The sequence below is a fragment of the Dasypus novemcinctus genome, chromosome 15 (assembly GCF_030445035.2).
Source record: "Dasypus novemcinctus isolate mDasNov1 chromosome 15, mDasNov1.1.hap2, whole genome shotgun sequence".
Classification (NCBI taxonomy): domain Eukaryota; kingdom Metazoa; phylum Chordata; class Mammalia; order Cingulata; family Dasypodidae; genus Dasypus; species Dasypus novemcinctus.
Genome location: NC_080687.1, coordinates 94,398,287 through 94,418,463, shown reverse-complemented (window position 1 = coordinate 94,418,463; position 20,177 = coordinate 94,398,287). Strand labels below are relative to the sequence as shown.

Sequence of the window (20,177 nt, the reverse complement as noted above, 5' to 3'; positions counted from 1 at the left end):
TTGGCTGCGGGTACCAGGCATGTGGCTCATCTCTTCAGCCTTGAGCTGCTCCATGAGCCCAGCCTCTTGGGGGCTTCAGGCTTCAGCTTCAGCTGCTAGTGATCCTCGAGGCCTCTCTCCCATGGCAGCGACAAAATGGTGACTTTGTTTCTCTAAGTCTCCTCCCTGTGTCTCCATTTATGTAAGGCCCAGGAAGAGGGGGGAAACCAAACCTGGGTCATGCCTCACTGATGGAGTCCCATCAAAATGAACTGATCAAGTGACCTATTCAGGGTGAGAACCAAGTCAAAGGCAATCAAAAGGTCTCACCACCTTTTGAATTAAAAAATGTAAATTTTGGGGGGGATTCACCAAATTCAAGCTGTCACATCTGGATATCACTCTCTTACTAAATAGGTTTACAAAAAACTAGAGCGAGCATATGTAGGGAAAATAAGCCAATAGAAAGAAAACTCCTACATTCACGGGCTTGCTCAGCACACTATTATTTCTAATGAACAGCTCTTGGAAACAATGCAGTGTCCAGGACTAGAAGTCTCTCTGTTTGACAGGTGGACTTCCACACAGCCCCATGTTTTAAGTGGCATCTTACTGCACACAGGGCGATGGTCCTTAGTCCAGGGCGTCCCTGAATCCACACCTCTGGAAAGTAAAACCCAGTCTTCTGCAGTGGGCAGGAGCTACGGGCTGCGGACCATTCTGTCCAGACTCCCCCTCTCCTGACCTGCCTTTCTCCCCACCTGTTCCACCACAGGGTCCCTGATGTCTGCGGTGCTGAGCGCTGCAGGGATCAGAGCATAAGTGAGCGGGCCTGTCCTTCTGCCGCTGCTGCCTCAGGTTAGGGTTCTCTACTTTTGCCAACAAGTTCCTAGTCCTAAGTCCACACTTCACTTTCACTATTTTATTATTCTGTTTTCCTTGTCTCTCTGTTCATCCTTGTGGCTCAGTCCTTGAAATTAATCACTTTATCATCATTTAAGTTATGTGAGAAAACAGAGGTAAATGTCAATGCTCATTTCTCAGTGATTATTGGGAAGTGTTTCATAAAATTCTTACATTAATGTTCATATCCTGTTGAATCTAATGTTCTAGAACCCTTAGAGGATAATATTGTGTATGTGTTGTGTATTGAGGAAAGAGCACTGGACTCAGATTCCTAGTGGAGCCTAAATTTTATGCTTCTAAAATATTTTGTAATCCCATATACAATTTTCCTTATTCCTTTGCCCTCATATTTAAATCTAGTTAAGGGAAGAGATGTGGCTCAGGCAACTGAGCTCCTGCCTACCTCATGGGAGGTCTGTGATTTGATTCCCAGTGCATCCTAAAGAAGACAGCGAGCTGGTATGTTGGGCAGTGGCAGTGATCTGACGCAACAAGATGACACAAGAGACCAAGAAGAAAAAACATAATGAGACACACAACAGGGCAGGGCACGCAGGGGCTTAAGTGATTACGCATCTCCCTCCCATATCAGCGGTCCTGGGTTCAGTTCCCGGTGCCTCCTAAAAACAGCATACGGCAAGTGCAAACAACGAGGGGGTGGGGAGAAATAAATCTTTACAAACATAAATAAAAATTAAATTTGCTTAACTTTTAAGATCTTTCTTTTGCAAGTAACATTGAATTTTTGCCAAACCAAGTGTACTTTCAAGGAATGAATAGAGCCAGCCTTAACTAAACTTAAAAAATGATTTTTCCACATGCAGTAGAAGTATATCTTGTTTTTGTCAAACATGGTTGTGCCTCACATATACACGAGAAGGAAAGTAAACCTTCAAAACTAAAAGTAAACCTTCAGCCACTGCAGGACCTCACTGTCCATGAGGGAAGGCAGGAAGCAGAGGGGTGGCCCAGGGAGGTGGGGAGGGGGGAGTCACTGTGGCAGGAGCTGCGTGGATCACAGCAAGGGCACCCCGAGGGAAGAGCAGCAGCAGGTGGGTGCTGTGGGGCAGAGGCTCTCCTGGAGGGAGAAGCCTGTGTCCCCTCACCGGGGAGAGGACACCCGGGACAGCCTCCTGGGGACTGGGGCCCCAGCAGCCTGCAGCCCCTGCTCTCTCCAGGCCTGGGGTAGCCCCTCTTTCCACCTGGAGGGCTGGGGGAGGTGGAAGCACAGGCTCTTTGGAGGACAGGACCCGACAGCAGCTTGGGAAGAACAGGCCCGACTCTGGGGAATGGGACAGCATTTGGTGCAGGGGGGTCACCAGCAACCCCTACCCTCAGCTCTGCATCCTAGAGCAGCTGCCAGCCCCTCCTGCTCAGATCTGCACCAGGCCAGGTGCACAGATGCCCAGGCATGGGTCCCAGGGTCCTGAGGTGAGGAACAGGCCACGGGATGGTTGGCTTGAGGGGAAGGAGGGAGGGGAGGGTAGAAGCCTACGTGGGCTTTGCAAGGGCTGCCAGGGAATCCCGTCCCCAGGGCAGGGCCCCAGGGATGCAGTGCCCACTTCCTGCTTGGAGCTGGAGAAGAAGGGACCTTGGAATTTTATTTTCTATTGTTATGCATATTACTGTCCTTTAGAGGGAGCCCCCTGTGCTGCATCTTCCCCTCCTCCACTTCCTTGGACCACTGTGGAGGACAGGGTGGGAGGGGGAATTTCTGGGCAGGGAAAGAACTGCGAGATGCCCAAACCTCTGTAAGCATCAGGCCCCGGAGGGGAGGAATTTTGCCAATGACACCCAGCCTCCCTGTGCTCACCCTGCGGAAGTCACCCATTCTCCCAAAGAAGGACCTACCAGGGGAAGCCAAATGAGTTCCCCAAACAGTCACATAAGATGCCTCTCAGGTGGCCGCCCCCAGCTTCACCGCCCACCGCCTGCATCGGGAGCCCCCTGAGCCTTCTTGCTGCTCCCTGTGATGCTTCCCACGCTCCTGCCTACCTGGGGGTCTCTGCCCAAACTAGAGATGGTATCGACCCTCTTCTTGGGCAAGCTTTGAATAAACAGACTCTGCTCTCATTTGAATTCTCTTTATTTCTCCAGAATGAACTCCACTCTCCTACAAAGAGGAAGATGGAGAAGGCAGGAGAGGGGTGCAGGGCCCCAGGGGACACAGGCCAGTCTCTGCAGCAGTGTGGGTGGGGCGAGTGGCCCCCTGGCAGCGAGGCTCTGCAGGCCGCTCCTCTGGGCCCCCAGATGGTTCCCTTCACCTTCGGAAGCTGAAGCCCCTGGATCTTAGGAGCCGAGGCTTGGAAGGCCTTGTGGATGAGGATCTCCTCTGCAGGTGGACCCAGTGAGACCCACCCAGCACTGCAGACCTCCGTCCTCCATGCCCTAAGCCCTCCAGCACACGTGGCGCTCGTGCCCAGCAGCCGAAACTGTTGTTCAGGTCCAACTACAGCTGCTGTGTCCACACCTGCTCATCTCCCCCACTGTCCTTTCAGGCTCCGTGTGGCACATGAGCTTCTTCCTCCACAGTAAGTCTAGGGAGAGCAGCCTGGACTCTTCCCATGGTTTCCATTTTGGTCACTGCCTCTGCTTCTCCTCACCAGAGGTGGGAGCATCTCCATGTGCTTTTTACTCTCAGGTTCACAATGGACTTCTTATTTCACTGCCATCTCCCAGACTCATTCGCCAGGACCAGGAATCAAAGACAGCTCAAGCACAGCTGCCTGCAGCCCCTCAGGCTCTCTGGACTGGGCACCACAAATGCTCAATGGAGAGGCCAAGAACCAGGAACCCTGCAGCACGGCCTGGTGGCCTCACCACCCCATAGCAGAAGCATGGATGGAGTCCAAAAATAAAACATCTTCCCAAGCTAAGTCCAAGAGAGCTCTGTCCACAGAGGGCAGCTCCCACAGCAAGGCACCTAGGGAAATTTTCCCTGCATTGGGTCCCCAGCTTCTTGTTCTAGCAACAGCCAGGCCAGAACACACCCAAAGGGAACCTGTTCAAGGTTAAGTGAAGATATAAGCAGGTCGGGTTTGCCCGGAGGTCATTGAACCTCAGCAAATACCGAGGGGAGAAACCAAGGTCCACTCAGTAGACTTACCATGGAGGACGGAGACCAGGAGCCCCATGGAGCCCACAGAGGAGATACGGGAGACAATCACCAGCAGCCACGAGTGGGACCTCAACAGCCAAAACATGCTGCTGTGGTGTTTGTCACACGGGGCTGGGGGTGTACACAGGGCAGGATGGGGGTGTGCATAGGCCACGGCGAGCTCGCAGTGGGGGTCCAGTGAGGAGGACCCCAGCACCTCCATGGCATGCAGAACATTACCAGTAACTAAGGAGCTTTATCCAGCTCCCAGGACATGTGGCGTCAAGGGGCAGCCCCTGGGCCTCACCACCAGCCTGGGAGAAGGACAGGAGAGGGGAGCAGGCCCAAGGCAGCTCTGGGGTTCTGCCTGGGGGTGTGGGCAGTGGTCGCCTGGGCAGTGAGGGCCTGCCCCCCTTGCCTGCTCTCCCAGAGGGTGCCTGGGAGCGCTTTACACCTGAAGCAGCTTTGTGAGTCTGGCCTCAATGTCTCTAAAGGCCCAGGAACTCCCAGACACCCTTTTGACCTGCACCCCGTGGAGCCCCTGCCGTGGCAGCCTGCACACTTCTACCCTCCACTGGAGGAAGTCCTCCTGGCCCGGCGTGCCGCACACGCACAGCAGCCCGTGGGGCCCCATCAGGTCCCACTCGCAGCCAAGTGCATCGAGCACCCGGCAGATCTCCCCCATTATCTCGTGCGGCTCCAGGGAGCTCGTGACCTTCATCTTCCACTTGGGGTCCCGTGACCGTGGCAGGGCCCCCTGAGGGCCCACTTGGTTGTCCCTCCCCTGGTGCAGCTCCTTGCAGGCGCACCCTAGGCACAGGAAAGTCCAGAATCGCCTCCACATGCTCGGCTGGCCCTGCCTGTTGGCGGGAGGGGAGGCGGGCCTCCCCCTGCAGGGCAAGTTCTTCTGCTCACCCCTGACTTGGGGTGTTCCCCTGGGGATGGCTTCACCCGTGCCAACAGCGGACATGTAAGTGCTTCCTTCAGAGCCTCCTTCCCTACCGCTTCCCACGTGGGAGGAGGCGGTGACCGCAGGGCCAAGCAGGGGACCCTCCTGATGACGCTCCTTGGGGCAGGGCCTGGCGGCTGAGCTGGGCCTCACCCAGGCCATCTGGGGCTGCTGGTGCACCTGAGGCAGGGCCAGGGGCCCTGTGGGGGAAGCCGACGTCTTGGAGGCTCCTGGCTCTGGCATGCGCTGGCTCTGCCGGCCCTTGTCCATGACGGCCTGACTGAGGATGGTCCTCTGCAGGGGAGGAGAGCTGCAGGGTGGACCAGGGCAGGGGGCAGGCTGTGGTGGGAGGGCACAGAGGTGGGCTCCTCCCACTCCTGGCATGGCAGGGGGCTGGGTCTGCGGGGCGCTGGTGGAGGTCTCCTGCTCCCATCTGCTGTGGCCCAGCAAAAGATATATGGCCATGACTTCATCATATCTGTCATCTTGCAAGGACGCCTGTATCTCCTCCTCTTTGTAGCCCATGGCTATCATCGCTGCTATCCGGTGGGGGTCCTGGCGAGCTGGGAGGGGCTCCACATACGGCCTCAATTGTGTGTGCTCATAGCCCGTATTGACCCACGGGTCAGTCATTATGTCTGGGAGGCTTGACCTCCTACAGGGATCCACTGTCAGGCACTTTTGGAGGAGATTCCTGCAGTCCACAGACAGGTAGTATGGGATGCGGAACTTCCCGCTGAGCACCCGCTCCTGCAGGAGCTTAGAGCTCTGTGCAAAGAAAGGGAACTTCCTGCTGACCATGTTGTAGAGAATCACCCCCAGGCTCCAGACGTCCACGGCCGGCCCACTGTACGTGTGCCCCTTAAATATTTCGGGGGCAGTATAACAGGGAGTGCCGCACAGGGTTTCCAGCTGCTGGCTGATGTCAAAGGTGTTACTTAACCCGAAATCCGTAACTTTCACATTCCCAGCAGCATCCAAGAGGAGGTTCTCTGCTTTCAAGTCTCTGTGCGAGATACACTTCTGGTGACAGTAGTGCACAGCAGATAAGACTTGGCGAAATTTTGCTCGGGCCTCCTCTTCTGAGAGAGGTCCATGGGCCACCAGGTAGTGCAGGAGATCACCTCCACGGGCGTACTCCATGACCAGGTAGAGCTTGTCGGGGCTGTCAATGACTTCAAAGAGCCGGACAATGTTGGGATGGCGCAGGCTCTTCATTATGCTCACCTCTCTGGAGCGCATGCGGAGGCTGCTGGGGCTGTCCTTCTTGCGTATGATTTTCACGGCTACCTCATGGCGGGTGAGGACATGCCGCGCTAGAAAAGTCATGGAAAAGGCACCTTTGCCTAGTAATCTCGAGAACTGATAATTCTTCAGGTGGGTCTCCTCCTTAGCCGTCAAGGCTGGGAGAGGCCGCAGCATACTGGAGTTTATGCTGGGCTGGAGACCCGGTGACTCTATGCAGACTTTCCAATGGGAAAGCCTGAATAACTGATCTAATAAAAAAATATATAAATAAAATGCTAAAAAAATAAAATAAAATAAAAAATATGATAATAAAAAATAAACAGGAGTAAAATAAAAGGGAAAGATTAAAAAACAACAAACAGGCAAAAGGTAAAAGCAAAATAATTTTTTAAAAAAGTAAATAATAAAGAAAAAATCGGGAGAAAAGAACTAAGACAAAAAGAAAAAATAAGAAACAAAATAAACGAATCCACAAATGATAAATAAACCAGCGAATGGCAGTCCTAGTCCACAGGTCACCAAAAACAGCTTCCTGGGTAAGCGGACACTGAGCCTCAGCTGCAGGGCCTTATATAGGGGCAGCAGGCCCCGCACAATGGCTCCTTGTGAGGTCATCCAAGCAATGGGCCAGTCCAGGCTGTGGTCATCCTCAGGGGTTTCTCCTCACTTTCTGGTCTCAGAAACCCTCTACACTTGCCACAAAATTATGGAGGATCCCACAGAACTTTGGGTTTCTGTGGGATCTAGCTCTTCCTAGTTCCTTATCAGAAATTATAACCTAGAATGCCACAGTGCCTTCTACATTTCTAGTTTGAAAACCTTAATGATATCTGGCTTTGAAAGAGTTCAGAATATCTACATTGGAAATATCCAATTCTTTTTCTATAACTCTACATGATCTGACTCAAAGGGATCCACAACTCAAGTGATAGCGTGGTTCTCTCTGAAAATGTTCTGTTGCTTAAAGCATAAGAAGGTACATTATTGGCATCTATAATGCTGAGGAAAAGATTGCTTTCATCCTACTTTCATTTCTTACTTTCACTTTTGCCCAGGTTTTCTATTGTAGCTGTCTCCCTTCCACAAGCCAGAAAACTCACTGGAAGACCTCCTTTTTCCTGTCTTTACAAGTAGAGAGTGAAGCTGTGCATGAAGAAAGCAAGTCTTCTACCCTTTCTTCTCCAAGTCATCACTCTGGGCTCGGTCTCCCTCTTAGTCAGCATGGTGGTGGTGTATGGGAGGTGCACATGGCACTGACACCCCATGGCAGAGAATGGTAATTCCTACATGACTCTTAAAAGCTTCTCTGAAGTATAATATCGCTTTGCCACTTGGCTTTGCAAGTCTTGAGTCTTTTTGATACCTCAATTCTTTCATTATTGCCTACTTCCATACTGATTTATGAAGTGAACCATTTTCTATCCAAACTGAATAGAACTATTACAGACTGGAAGAAACTGGAAAGTGAAAAGATCACTTAGTTTTGGTAATGTACAGTGGTGATGGTAACACGACATTGGGAATATAATTAACACCACTGTATTATATATCTAAATGTGGATAGAAGGGGAAATTTGGGGTGGTATATACATTGATAGAATAAAAATTAAAAGTAAACAATAGGACTACACAATACAGTGAACCCTAAAGGAAACAGGACTATAATTAATAGGACAATTATATTCTTCAAAATTGCTAAAAGATGGAAAAACCTAAGTAATCATGAACCAATGAATTGATAAGCAAAATCTGGTATTTTCATACAGTGGAATATTATTCAGAAGAAAAAATCAATTGCGGAAGCAAAAACAATGGGAGGAACACTGAGCATATTAGGTTGAGGAAAGGCACCAGACACAACAGGGCAAATGCTTTATGGCCTCACTAACATGATCAAAATACAATGAATAGACTTATGGAGTTGGGACTATGAAATGAAGTTAGGTGGGAGATGGAATGTGGATGAAAAGGGGAAGATGATGCTGGGTGTATATAGAATACTTATTCAGGTAAAATGCATATATGGGAATGCTTGAACTTGATGGCAACACATTATAATGAATGTAACAAACACTGATGATTTATGAATGAGAATGTGGCCAAAAACAGTGTCTAAGAAAATTGTTAGTTAGAGGACAGCTGAATAATACTGGGAATGTAGAACAATGATTTTGGCAGGAGATTATGATTAGTAAAATAGAGCAATGGGCTTCTACTACATGTTAAGAATGTGCTGATACAATGGAAAACTACAAATTATTTGGAACTATAATTAACACCATTGTGATGATTTTCTACCAAAAGCAAGGTTGATACTACATTAATGCTCAGGGCTAAAAAAAGAAAAAAGACAGGAATTTGGTTTTATGAAATATGAATAGGACTAAGCAGTTTTTCTCTTATTTTTTCATTAATATTGCATAATTATGACATTTAACTAATCTCTGTATCTTTATGAACACTACAGGAACAACTGAGTTAGAATTTGCAATTAGACCAGATAAAGATGAGATGGAAGTTTTTAGGAGGAATGTATCCATAACTTGTTGAGCTGCATTTTTCTGTTATATTTTTCTGAATTTGAGATAAGGTTATAAAAAATAGTACAACGATAATAATATTTACTCATTGATGGTAACAAAGGTACCACACTAATGTAAAATGTTTAAAATGGGGGCAGGAAATGGGAACACTTTATGCATCTTTCTGGAAATCTACAACCTCTCTAATAAAAAAAATCTTGAAGGCAAAGATAAATACCTCTTAATACACGGGGCAATGAAGTGGTACTAAGAATTGTAAAAAGGACAGAATTTACAGAACTCAAGTAAATGCTGCATTTTTTAAGGTGGGGATAAGGTGAAGGATGACATATGAGTTTCCAATCCCAGGTGAGAGTCAAGATCAGTTCCAAAAGGGCCTCTGGATTCACAGAAAGATAAGAAATTACATTTTAGACACATTACATCAGACCCAAAGAGGGGACATTCATGTAAAAGCTACCAAAGAAAAAAGGTGGATGCTGGATTCAAACAAATTGATGAAAAACCAATGCTTAAGTTACAGATTTGCGGGTAATTGTATAAAAAGCACAAGTAAATGTGGGTAAATAAGGGATCTGCAAAGGGAAAAAGACTGGAGAGGGTAAAAAGCAAAAGTAAAAAGCCTTGACCACTAATATTAAACTGAGAATATGGAGGAAGTGTAAAGGAGGGAGAAATAAGGGTCCAAGAGGATCTGAACAATGGGGCTGCAGAAATCAAGAAAAAGCAACGATTCAGGAAGAATCTATGTCATAGGAAAGGGCTTTTTATGACTTTGAAAGTCTGTGACTTTCTAATCACTTTGAGAAACAATGTGATAGAGTAAGAAGAAACACTGGATTTTGAATCACTGTTTTGACTCTTCATAGTTCATTAGAACTACAGAATATTTTCACCAAAAAGAATTATGTAGGTATAGATAGATAAATGGATAACGAAAACTTACAAGTGCATGTAGAAAGATTTACTGGATCATATCAAGGATCAATATTGTAGACAAGGGATACTTATTTCTTCTACCCCAATTTTTCCAATAGAAAAATTCCAAGTCCTCTAAATTCATTCTCAGCATCCAAAAAACAAAACAAAACAAAACACCATCCACAAAAAGCACATTACATAGAATAAGAGAAGTGTAGTCCTTCAACCATACCAAAAGAAGGGTGTCATAATAAAATATATCACTAATTCAGAATTAAAAGCATTTCTTTGAAAGTATAAAACTAAAATTAGCACTATACTTTTAAATACATGTCCCAGAGACTTAAATCTTTGGTCTGTTCACATGCTGGCTGAGCCCTGAATGTCAGCAGAGTCGCAACAGCTACTCACCGGTTCACTGGACTCACCCAGGACAACTAACGAGGAGATGATGGTGGACAACACCCATCCCAAGGAACAGAGAGTGTGTGCAGCTGCAAGCAAGATGGTTCCATCCATCTGCCCCATGGGAGCTAAGCCCCTCTCAATTAGAAACAAGAGTGGGCATCACCATCCCCAAATCCTCAAGATTGGGGAGTGAACAATGGACTAAAGTCGACTTAGTAGTAGACAATTAAAGACTTATTGCTATTTTATTCTAGCAATGGAAATTACTTTGACCATTGTAAAGGCAGTGGCCACCAGAGGTCCTGAGGGGGAGGAAAAGAGAAGAATAGGTTCAACATGGGTGCATTTTCAGGACACTGGAATTGTCCTGCATAACACTGCAATGACAGATACAGCCTTCTACACATTTTGTCATAACCTATAAAGTTGTGTTGAGCAGAATGTAAACTATAGTTCATGCTCAGTATCAATGCTTCAATATGTGTTCAACAATTGGAACCAATGTACCACACTAATCAAAGATTTTCTTAATGGAGAAAAGTGGGGGAGAGTTTCAGACTCTTGCTGCAGCTGACGATGGCTCAAAATGGCGAGATGTACAATGATATCACCTCCAGACTGGCACGGTGTCATGGTGCTGAAGGACACCATGCACCAGGCTGGTGGAACACTGGAGCCTGCCTTCCTAGCTCTTCTCTAGGGTCAATGGTGCTGCAACATGCTGGCTGGATGAAGGGCATACCAAGTGAAGCAATGATTACCAGAGACATATAAGTAGAACTTAAACACAATTGGCACTATGGACTCCTCCCATGGAGAGAGAACATGTATGGTATTGCAAACCTGGAGCTTAGATCTATTAATGGCCACTCAAAAAGAAACGTATGCAGTAGTTGCTGCATTAATCAGTATTAAGCACAGAACCTATATGCCTAGCGATTATAATGAGACATTTCTGTTCTAGATCATCTGCAGAGGGATACTGAACTTGTTAAAAGGTCCTGGTAAACTTCATTTTCTAAGTAGTTAATGAAAGGCATGCTTAACCCAGGTCTCTTCCTAGCCCTTATTCCAAAACCTGTCCTGCGGCGGCTTGCTCGGTTGGTAGAGGTGGGGTCTGGCTGTGGACGAGGGGTCGGTCCCGCTTGGGATGAGGGGTCGGTCCCACTTGGGACGAGGGGTCGGTCCAGCAGCAGATGAGGGATCGGTCTCACAAGGGGTTGCGCGGGTCGGCTGATGGGGTCGCCCGGAGAAGCCAGCAATGAAGGCGTCGCCCGGAGAAGCAGGCGATGAAGGGGTCACCCGGAGAAGCAGGTGACGAACTGGGGACAAGGGAGGCCAGGCCCTTGTCGGGGGCTCTCAGGACTGGAGGGCGCACGGCAGAAGAACTACCGCGGAGACAAGGTTAACACGCAAGTCCACTTTACTGAGGGAGAGGCAACAGTTTTAGGGGCTGGGGAAGGCTGATTGGTCGAAGCCACGCCCTGTTCTGATTAGTTGCCGGCGAAAGGTCAGTGGGCGGTACCGGACAGGGGAGGGGTGGTGGTTAGGGATTGGCTGTCGCTCTTGCTGGGGGAAGGGGCAGGGTTTAGGGATTGGTGGCTGCTGTTGCTGGGGTGGAGGGCAGACTTGAGTTTCCCACCCACGCCTAGCTGTTGCTGCTGTCGGGGGAGGGGAAAAGGGCAGACTGGATTTTTCCGCCCACGCCTGGCTGTTGCTGCTGTCGGGGGAGGGGAAAAGGGCAGACTGGAATTTTCCGCCCTGTGCCTGCGCAGGGAGAAGGAAGAAGAAGGGTGCCGCCCCACAGGCATCCTGTGGCGCCATCCGGGAGGAGGGGTGGCCGCGGAAGCATGGCTGCCGAGAAGGGGAGACCCGAGGGCACTCTGCGCCCATGCCGAGCTCCCTTCAGGGGTGGCGGTGAGTCCGACCAGCCACCCTATTATGGGGGCAGCGGAATTAGGCCTACCACAGCCGCTCCCCTGCCAGGCCAGCAAACCACACTTCAGCCCGAGGGGTGACCACACTGTCCCACTCAATCCTGGGGCTGACTGGCAAACCCACATGCCATCCTACCAGGGTTAAGCATTTTCCCGCCAGGAAGGAAATGGCAAACAGGTGGCTGCCACGGCAGGGGCTCCATGGGGTGCAGGTCAAAAGGCTATCTGGGAGCTCCTTTAGAGACACTGCACCCACACTAACAAAACTGCTTCAGCTTTAAAGCAATTTCATGTTCCGTCTATTCTTCCCTACTCCTCCTCTCATGACCTTTGGTAACTACTATTTTATATCAATTTTACAAGTTCTTCAGTTACACATGCTAATAACTACAATAGCAATAAATCTACAGTGGTCCATGGTTGCCCTCCCCACTTTGTTTATCCCTCAGTCTTGAGGTATTGGGGATGACGTCCACTCTGCTTAAGAATGAGAGGGGGTTTAGATCTTATTCAGCAGATAGAAGGAATTGTCTTGCTTGAAGTTGTATATACTGTCATTGGGTTTTTTTTTGGATGGGGGTTGTCCATCCAAAATTTGGATACCAAATTTGATAACTGTCATCTAGGCAGAAGTTCCACCACCCAAGGTAAAAATTTTTAAAGTTTCTTAGTGACAGGACAAAACAACACCAATACCTGTTTTTTTCCATTTCTAATCCTGGAAAGAATTCCTGAACTCTCAGCAGCCTGTCCCTCCTGAGAAGGCTGCACACTGACAGGTGCTCACTCTGCTCTCCAGCCCTGGCTGTGTACTCTGCTGCCTGTTTTGCAGCAGACTGTCTGGTGACACTTGCCTCCTCCTGTGCACATGCAGAAGTCAGGGAAGGAGGGAAGCTCCCCATCCTGCCTGCCTGTATAACCCAATTTCTCCTATTAGAATTGGAGTGTCTTCACCGATACTGCAAGAGATGGACTGTAGATGCCATGTGACGTCACTACATCCCACACCATTTAAGAGCTAACCTGATTCCTCCTTTCCCAATGTCCTTTCGATGTATGGAGAGAAAGCACTAGAGCTTTATTTTCCTATCTCCTATTGCCTCACTCAGCTCGTTACATTTCACACACTTACATAATTATATATAATATTTTACAAGCAACAGCAAAATGTCTGGCTGTCCTATATGTTGAAAGTTGCTCACAGTCATGCAATAAATTTAGGACCAGGCTCTAAATACTATCCCAGCATTCCAAACTTACAATCATGTCTTCCTTTTCATTCAGGTTTCTCTCCAGTGCTTCTCAAGACATGTGAGAGGCTTGCTTTTGAATGAGGTAAGTGCTTGCAGAGCTCAGATGAAAATATACCAAAATGAATGCTCTTGAACTATCAGAAAAGCAAAGAATCACAAATAGAAATTGAAGTATTCAACCCATATTGTATGAAGAGTTACAAATAAACACACAACTGACGTGTATATCATTCACTGGAAGGAATTTATATATTTTTATTTTATGACCTATGTATGTGGATTTGGGTACCTTGACACAAGATGTCTAACATGAGTAAAAATTAAAGTATAAAGAAACAAATGCACATGACTCCTATAATGATACCAAATGAACCAGGCACATCTGAGACATACACATAAAGATTTACATAGAAAAATCCAATATTAATGGGGTAAAAAAAAAGATATATGAGACCTTTAAGAGACCATTTTTCCCAATTAAGTATTTAAAACATTTACTAGGAAATAAGTTATTCTTAGTAAATTGTTGTGTCAGTGTGATATAAAAATAGGTATTTATAGTAGCAGTGAGTATTATATACTAAAAGGTACTTGGTGTCCAAGGAAATTTCCTTATTAAAACTTACTAAAGGCAAAGGATTTATCCCTTTTGTTTCTATGAAACTCTGGTCCATGTTCCAAGACTACAGGCTAGATTTGTACAAAGTCACTTCAAAATGATACCAAGCAGTAGTTTAAATTGCTCAGGCATTTTCTTTGGTCCCGTTCCTGACTTACACCTTCCTCCAAAGCCAGAGATATATTTATATGTGAGTAAAAGCTTATACCATGGGAAACCATCATTCAAATAGCTTATAGATACTTGTAAGTGCCAACTGAGACCAAAAATAATCGGACTATTTGTAATATGCAAAATAAATTCAGTAAAAAATAAATCCACTTAAAATTATTCACAATTTTTAAAAGTGTAGAAGTCAGATCACGTGTTACTAGATCTACCATTCTATGTTATCTTGGTAAAAATAGTTATGGTAGGACCATGAAGACTTAAATCTAAGAAGAATCACAGAACTATGAACTAAAGTCACTGTGGCAGATAAGATCAAAGAACATTTCAAAAGTTTCACCCTTAGATATGAAAACTAAACACAGAAATGACAAAAATAATTCTTTCAGAAATAAAATTTAACAAATTAGTATATTACAGCTTTAAAATATTTTGCTTAAATAATAAAAAAGTATGACTGGGATAGCATTGATTAGAATGTTTCTTGAATATTGTCTTCCCTACAGAGTTTTCATGGAAAACTGGTGTAGGGAACTTTCCTCAAGTTCAACATTTCATGAGATTAATGCACCACATAATAAAAATGTGGGAAAAATGGCTCTGGGAGTTTTGGGACACGTATTTTCTCTTAAAGTGTTTCTCTGTTTCTGAAAATAGTGGAATAAAATGTATTCCTTCAACATAATTCTGACCAGTTTTGAGACATAATCATTTACTTAACATTCAATTTTCTGAGAGTACACATACCATATTTTAGATTGAAAATACCTGTGAGTCTATGTAACAATTCAATATTCTGACATCTTTTTGATAGTCATGGTTACTCCATTAGTCAGGGTTCTCTAGGGAGACAGAATCAATAGGAGATATCTGTCAATAGTAAGAGATTTTATAAGAGTCTCTCACATGACCGTGGGGATGCACAAGTCCAGGTTCCACAGGCAGGCTGCAAAGCAAGGGCTCTGATGAAAGCCCACTGACGGTTCTTGATGAGTGTCTGGGAGACAGTGGTTGTCCAAACAGGAGCTGGGAAATTGTCCTGGAATGCTGGAGTCACTTTCCCTTTTAAGGCATTCAGCTGACTGGATAAAGCAGTACTCATTGCTGATGACAATCTCCTTGACTGACGGAGATGCAATCGGCCATCTATGCAGTAAACTCACTGGTGACTAAAGTCCATAAATGTCCTTGTATTACAACTAGCTCAGTGTTTGCTTGGCCAAACAACTGTGCACAATTACCTGGCCGAGTTGACACATTAGCCTAACCTTCACAGTTACTCCACTCATTTTGAATTGTGCACCTTTACAACCAGAAGTTTCTTTCTAATGATTCTCACCATATGAATAGAGAAGCAAAAACTTCCAACAAAACACTGGCAAATCAAATCAAACTACATATATTATAAGGATTATACTCCATGGCCAAGGGTGACTTATCTCCAGAATGCAGTGGTGGGCCAACGTAAGAAAATCAGTCACTATAGTAACACCACATTAAAAGAATGGTGGGGGAAATCTATGATCACTTCAATAGCACAGAGAAGGCTTCTAATGAAATCTACCATGATTTCATAATAAAATTGCTCAGAAAAATAGGAATGAAACAACAAGCAAATACAAAAACTCACAGCTAACATTGTAGTCAATGTGAGAAACAATGAAAGCTTGCAATGAAAGAATAAAACCTGAGGCCAGGAACAAGACAAGGATGCCCACTGTTACCACTTCTATTCAAAATTAAACCGGAAGTTCTAGTGAGGGTTATTAGGCAAAAAAAGAGAAAGGCATTCAAATCAGAAATCAAAAACTACCACTATTCTCAGATGATATGATCCTTCCTATTGAAAATCCCAAAAAAGCCACAAGAAATCTACTAGAGGAAATAACATCAGAAAAGTTGCAGGGTATAAGGTAAACACTAAAAAAATCAGTTTTGTTTTTCCATTCCAGGAAAGAACACTCTGAAATGGGCATTAAACATCAATTCCAGTAGCTGCAACACCTAGTCTGCAGTTCACTGGTGTCACCCAGGATAACTAACAAGGAGGTGGGGATGGACAACCACCATACCAAGGAACTGAGAGAGTCAACAACTGCAAGCAAGAGAATCCCATCCATCAGCCATATGGGATTGAAGCCTCCTCTCAATTAGAGATGGAGTAGGTATCCCCATCCCAGAATCCTCAGGATTGGGGAATAAAATATGGATGAGAGTAGACTTACTAATATTCTACTATACACTTACTGGTATTCCAGCAATGGAAGAAATTATATCATTGATGTGGAGACAGCGGCTGCTGGAGGTGCTGAAGGCAGAGAAAGGGAAAAAGAGGTGTAATATGGGGGCATTTTTGGAACATGGAATTGTCTTTACTGACACTGCAAAAACAGATACAGGCCACTATATATCCTAAAGAATTGAAAGCGAGTGAGTAGAAAGAATGTAAACTATAATCCACGCTTCATGGCAATGCTCCAAAGGTGTTCATCAATTGCAATGAATGTACCACATTAATGAAAGAAGTTGTTAATGTGGGGAAGGGTGGGAGGTGTGTGGACTGGGGCATTTGTAAATCCCTTATATATTTTTTGTAACATTTTCTGTAACCTAAGTACATTTGAAAAAATAAAAAATATCTTTTAAAACATTCCATTCACTATAGCCTCTAAAAGAATACCTGAGAATGAATGTAAATAAAGAGATAAATGACCTATACACTGAAAACTGCAAAGCATTTAATTTAATTTGACCTAAATTATGACCTAATTCATTTTAATTAATTAAAGATCATCTAAATAAATTGCAAGATACCATGTCCTTCTTTCAGATTTAATATTGTTACCATTTCAGTACTATCTGAAGTGATCTACAGATTAAATGCAATCCCCACGCTGTGGGGAAGGCAACACATTTACATGCTGAGTCTGGCTTCGAGACTGGCCACATTTGAGCAACATGGAGGCTCTCAGGAGGGAACTCTTAGGCACCCTGCAGCTCTAGGCCTTGCTCTTATTTCAGGTGCACAGGCTCACAAGCATAGTCATTAGTATCAAGGGCTCATTGTTGGACCTTCCTTCTTTTTTGGTCTTTGCTGTTGCACTTGGGGGATTGTTGGTGTTCTTTTAGGGACTGTGATAGAGCTCCCCTGACAAGGAACTCAGCACTCCCCCAGTTGTTGTTTTTAATTGTAACCACTATGAAAATATCCAAACATTTTTATGTACCCTGGATATATGCCCTGGAGAACTCCCTGCCAACCATGTGTGCCCTGTCAGTAACATCCCACACCAATATTCCTCCCCTGCCATTGCTGAACCTCTCTGTAATCCAAAACTTCTTCAAAAATGAAGCCCAATATATTGCCAGGTTCCATTAATAGTAAAATGGAATATAGTGATGAGGTTAAAGGTTAGATATAGAATAGATATTTAGAAAACTTCAGGTAAAAATAAATTGGGGTATCAAAAATTTTAAAATGCAAAAGTTGTATTTTTGGGGAAACGGACTTTGGCCCAGTGGTTAGGGCGTCCGTCTACCATATGGGAGGTCCGCGGTTCAAACCCCGGGCCTCCTTGACTCCGTGTGGAGCTGGCCATGCGCAGTGCTGATGCGCGCAAGGAGTGCCATGCCACGCAAGGGTGTCCCCCGCGTGGGGGAGCCCCACGCACAAGGAGTGCGCCCGTAAGGAAAGCCGCCCAGCATGAAAAGAAAGAGCAGCCTGCCCAGGAATCGCGCCGCCCACACTTCCCGGGCCGCTGATGACAACAGAAGCGGACAAAGAAACAAGACGCAGCAAAATAGACACCGAGAACAGACAACCAGGGGAGGAGGGGAAATTAAATAAATAAATAAATCTTTAAAAAAAAAAAAAAGTTGTATTTTTGATGTTTTGCCTTCCATCACTGCAGTAAGTGTTGCCCTGTATGCAAACTGGCAAGGCAACTTCTTCTGCCGAGGGATTACTACCAAGGACCAGCTGATGATGTAACTAGAAAATGACCTTAAATAAAAGGGTCAACTTGGACCAGCAGAATATCTCAGTCTACATATAATAGCAGTAGTTAAAAATGCTTTTTGACCTGAACAAAAGGGGGAAATGGAAAGGACAAATGAGTTTATATAGCTATGAGTCTCCAAAAGGAGCCAGGAGGTCATCAGAGGGGTCGCCCTTATGCACACCTCAGCAGAGTCCCAGAGACAGATAAAGTAGATACAACCCCAGGTATTGGTTCTTTTGAGGGCCACAGGGACCAACAGCTTCTATGGTCATGGCAGATGGAGTTCAGCGACATGTCAGTTGGCCCTACTTTGGAGTTTGTGTTTCTGTGTGATGGAGCTGGACTCAGATCTGATCTTTGTCCCCAAGCCTCTCTTGTTACTTTTACCGGATCTGTAGTTGGTGCTGGGGTTTAGTGTATACCAGGGGACCTGAGTCTATGGACTGTCCATGGGATAGCCAGGCCCTGAGCCTCAATAGATTTGCAACTCCTGCACTCTGGTTTACTGGACTTACCCCACTCAGCTATCATGGAGGTGAAGAAGGTCAACCACCACACCAGGGAGCCAAGAGTGCCTACAACTGAAATCAGAATTGCATCCAGCATCCATGTGGAATCTAAGCCCCCTCTTGATATACATGTGCAGTGGACACAACCATTCTAAGACCCACAGGATGGAGGAATAGAGTATGGATCAGAGTGGACTTACTGATATTCTATTCATGAACCATTGTGATTAGTAATCGAAGAAACTGTGACATTGGTGTGGAGAAAGTGGCCATCATGGCTACTGGGGGCAGGGAGTGGGGGGAAGAGATGTGATGTGGGCACATTTTCAGGGGTTGGAGTTGTCCTGGGTGGTGCTGCAGGGACAGTTACAAGACATTGTATGTCCTTCCATGGCCCACTGGGTAGATTGTGGGAGAGTGTGGGCTATGGTGTGGACCATTGACCATGAGGTGCAGCGGTGCTTACAGATGTATTCACCAAGTGCAATGAATGTCTCATGATGATGGAGGAGGTTGTTATAGGGGGAGAATTAGAGTGAGGGGGATGGAGGGTATATGAGAACCTCATTTTTTAAAATGTAACATTAAAAAAATAAAGACAAAAAAATGAAGAAAAAATAACTAAATGTAATACCTACCAAAATCTCCGCAATCTTTTTTTAGAAATGGAAAAAGTTGATCCTCAAATTCATATGGAATAGCAAAGTACCAACTCGCTAAAACAATCTTTCAGAAGTCTCTAACTATATAATAAGCACATGCAACCAAGATATCATCCCAAATTATACAACATAACATAAAAAGAACTAGAAAATTCTCATCTATTCTCCAGGGGAAAAAACAATCAGCCAATACAGTCCCAAATGAACCACAGAAGGAATTATGTGACAAAGCACTCTCTGCTCAATGAGAAAGGTAAATCCTCTTGGAGTGAAAGAAAAGATAGTTCTCAACAAAGAAATATAAACAACAACAAAAATGTAAAAGGAAACTTTAGACCTATATAAAAAATATCCAAAATTCAAGGACAACCCTAGAAAGATGGAGACAGAGCAAGGAGCTCCTAGAGTCAGCTCCTGCTACAGGGCAGTTAGTAATCACACAGCACTATTTAAAGCACCTGTTTGGGTGCGCCAGGAAGCCAGAAGAGCATCCTGCAACATCCTTGAAAGAATGGAAGGAAGGAGACTGCCCATCTGCAGAGAAGATTCAGAAACAGAGCACCCCATGCCCTGGAGGCTGGTGCCCATCCTCCAATGGAGGCACAAGCCACCTGGGGAGCTATTCTGCAGCTGAAATAGGAAGCTCCACTTCCCAAAAATGGGGAAGGAAAAGGTAGTTGGGCACCAACTTCAGCTCCTGATGAGTACATTCAGAGGTCTACAGTATATAATCCAAAGAACAGCTAAAGTTTGAACCTGACCAAGTCAGAAAGAGGCTGGGAACTGCCATCTTAACTCCATGCCAGGCACAAGGAGAAGCAGGACAGAATAAAACTCCCAGTGCTGGTTCAGCGCCTTTCCATCCAGATCAGATTGCAGCTCTAGCATAGGACCCAGCCTCACCTCCAGCAGGCAGGAAGCTGGGGGACCTGCATTAGCCTCTTTGGGAAATTACCAGCCAAGTTGACATGCCAGTG

The 20,177-nt window shown here is 45.6% G+C and overlaps 1 long non-coding RNA gene across 12 annotated transcripts in view; it reads right to left on the bottom strand.

Annotated features, from left to right (window-relative positions):
• LOC131273456 (uncharacterized) overlaps positions 1–20,177 on the bottom strand; it is a 407,742-nt gene that overhangs the window by 351,026 nt on the left and 36,539 nt on the right. For 11 of the 12 annotated variants that reach the window (XR_011645849.1, XR_011645848.1, XR_011645847.1 and 8 more), the window contains one exon: positions 1,289–1,367. The exons of the other annotated variant lie outside the window; for it this stretch is intronic. This is a non-coding gene — a long non-coding RNA (uncharacterized lncRNA). The remainder of the gene's footprint in view (positions 1–1,288; positions 1,368–20,177) is intronic. 12 annotated transcript variants of the gene reach the window in all.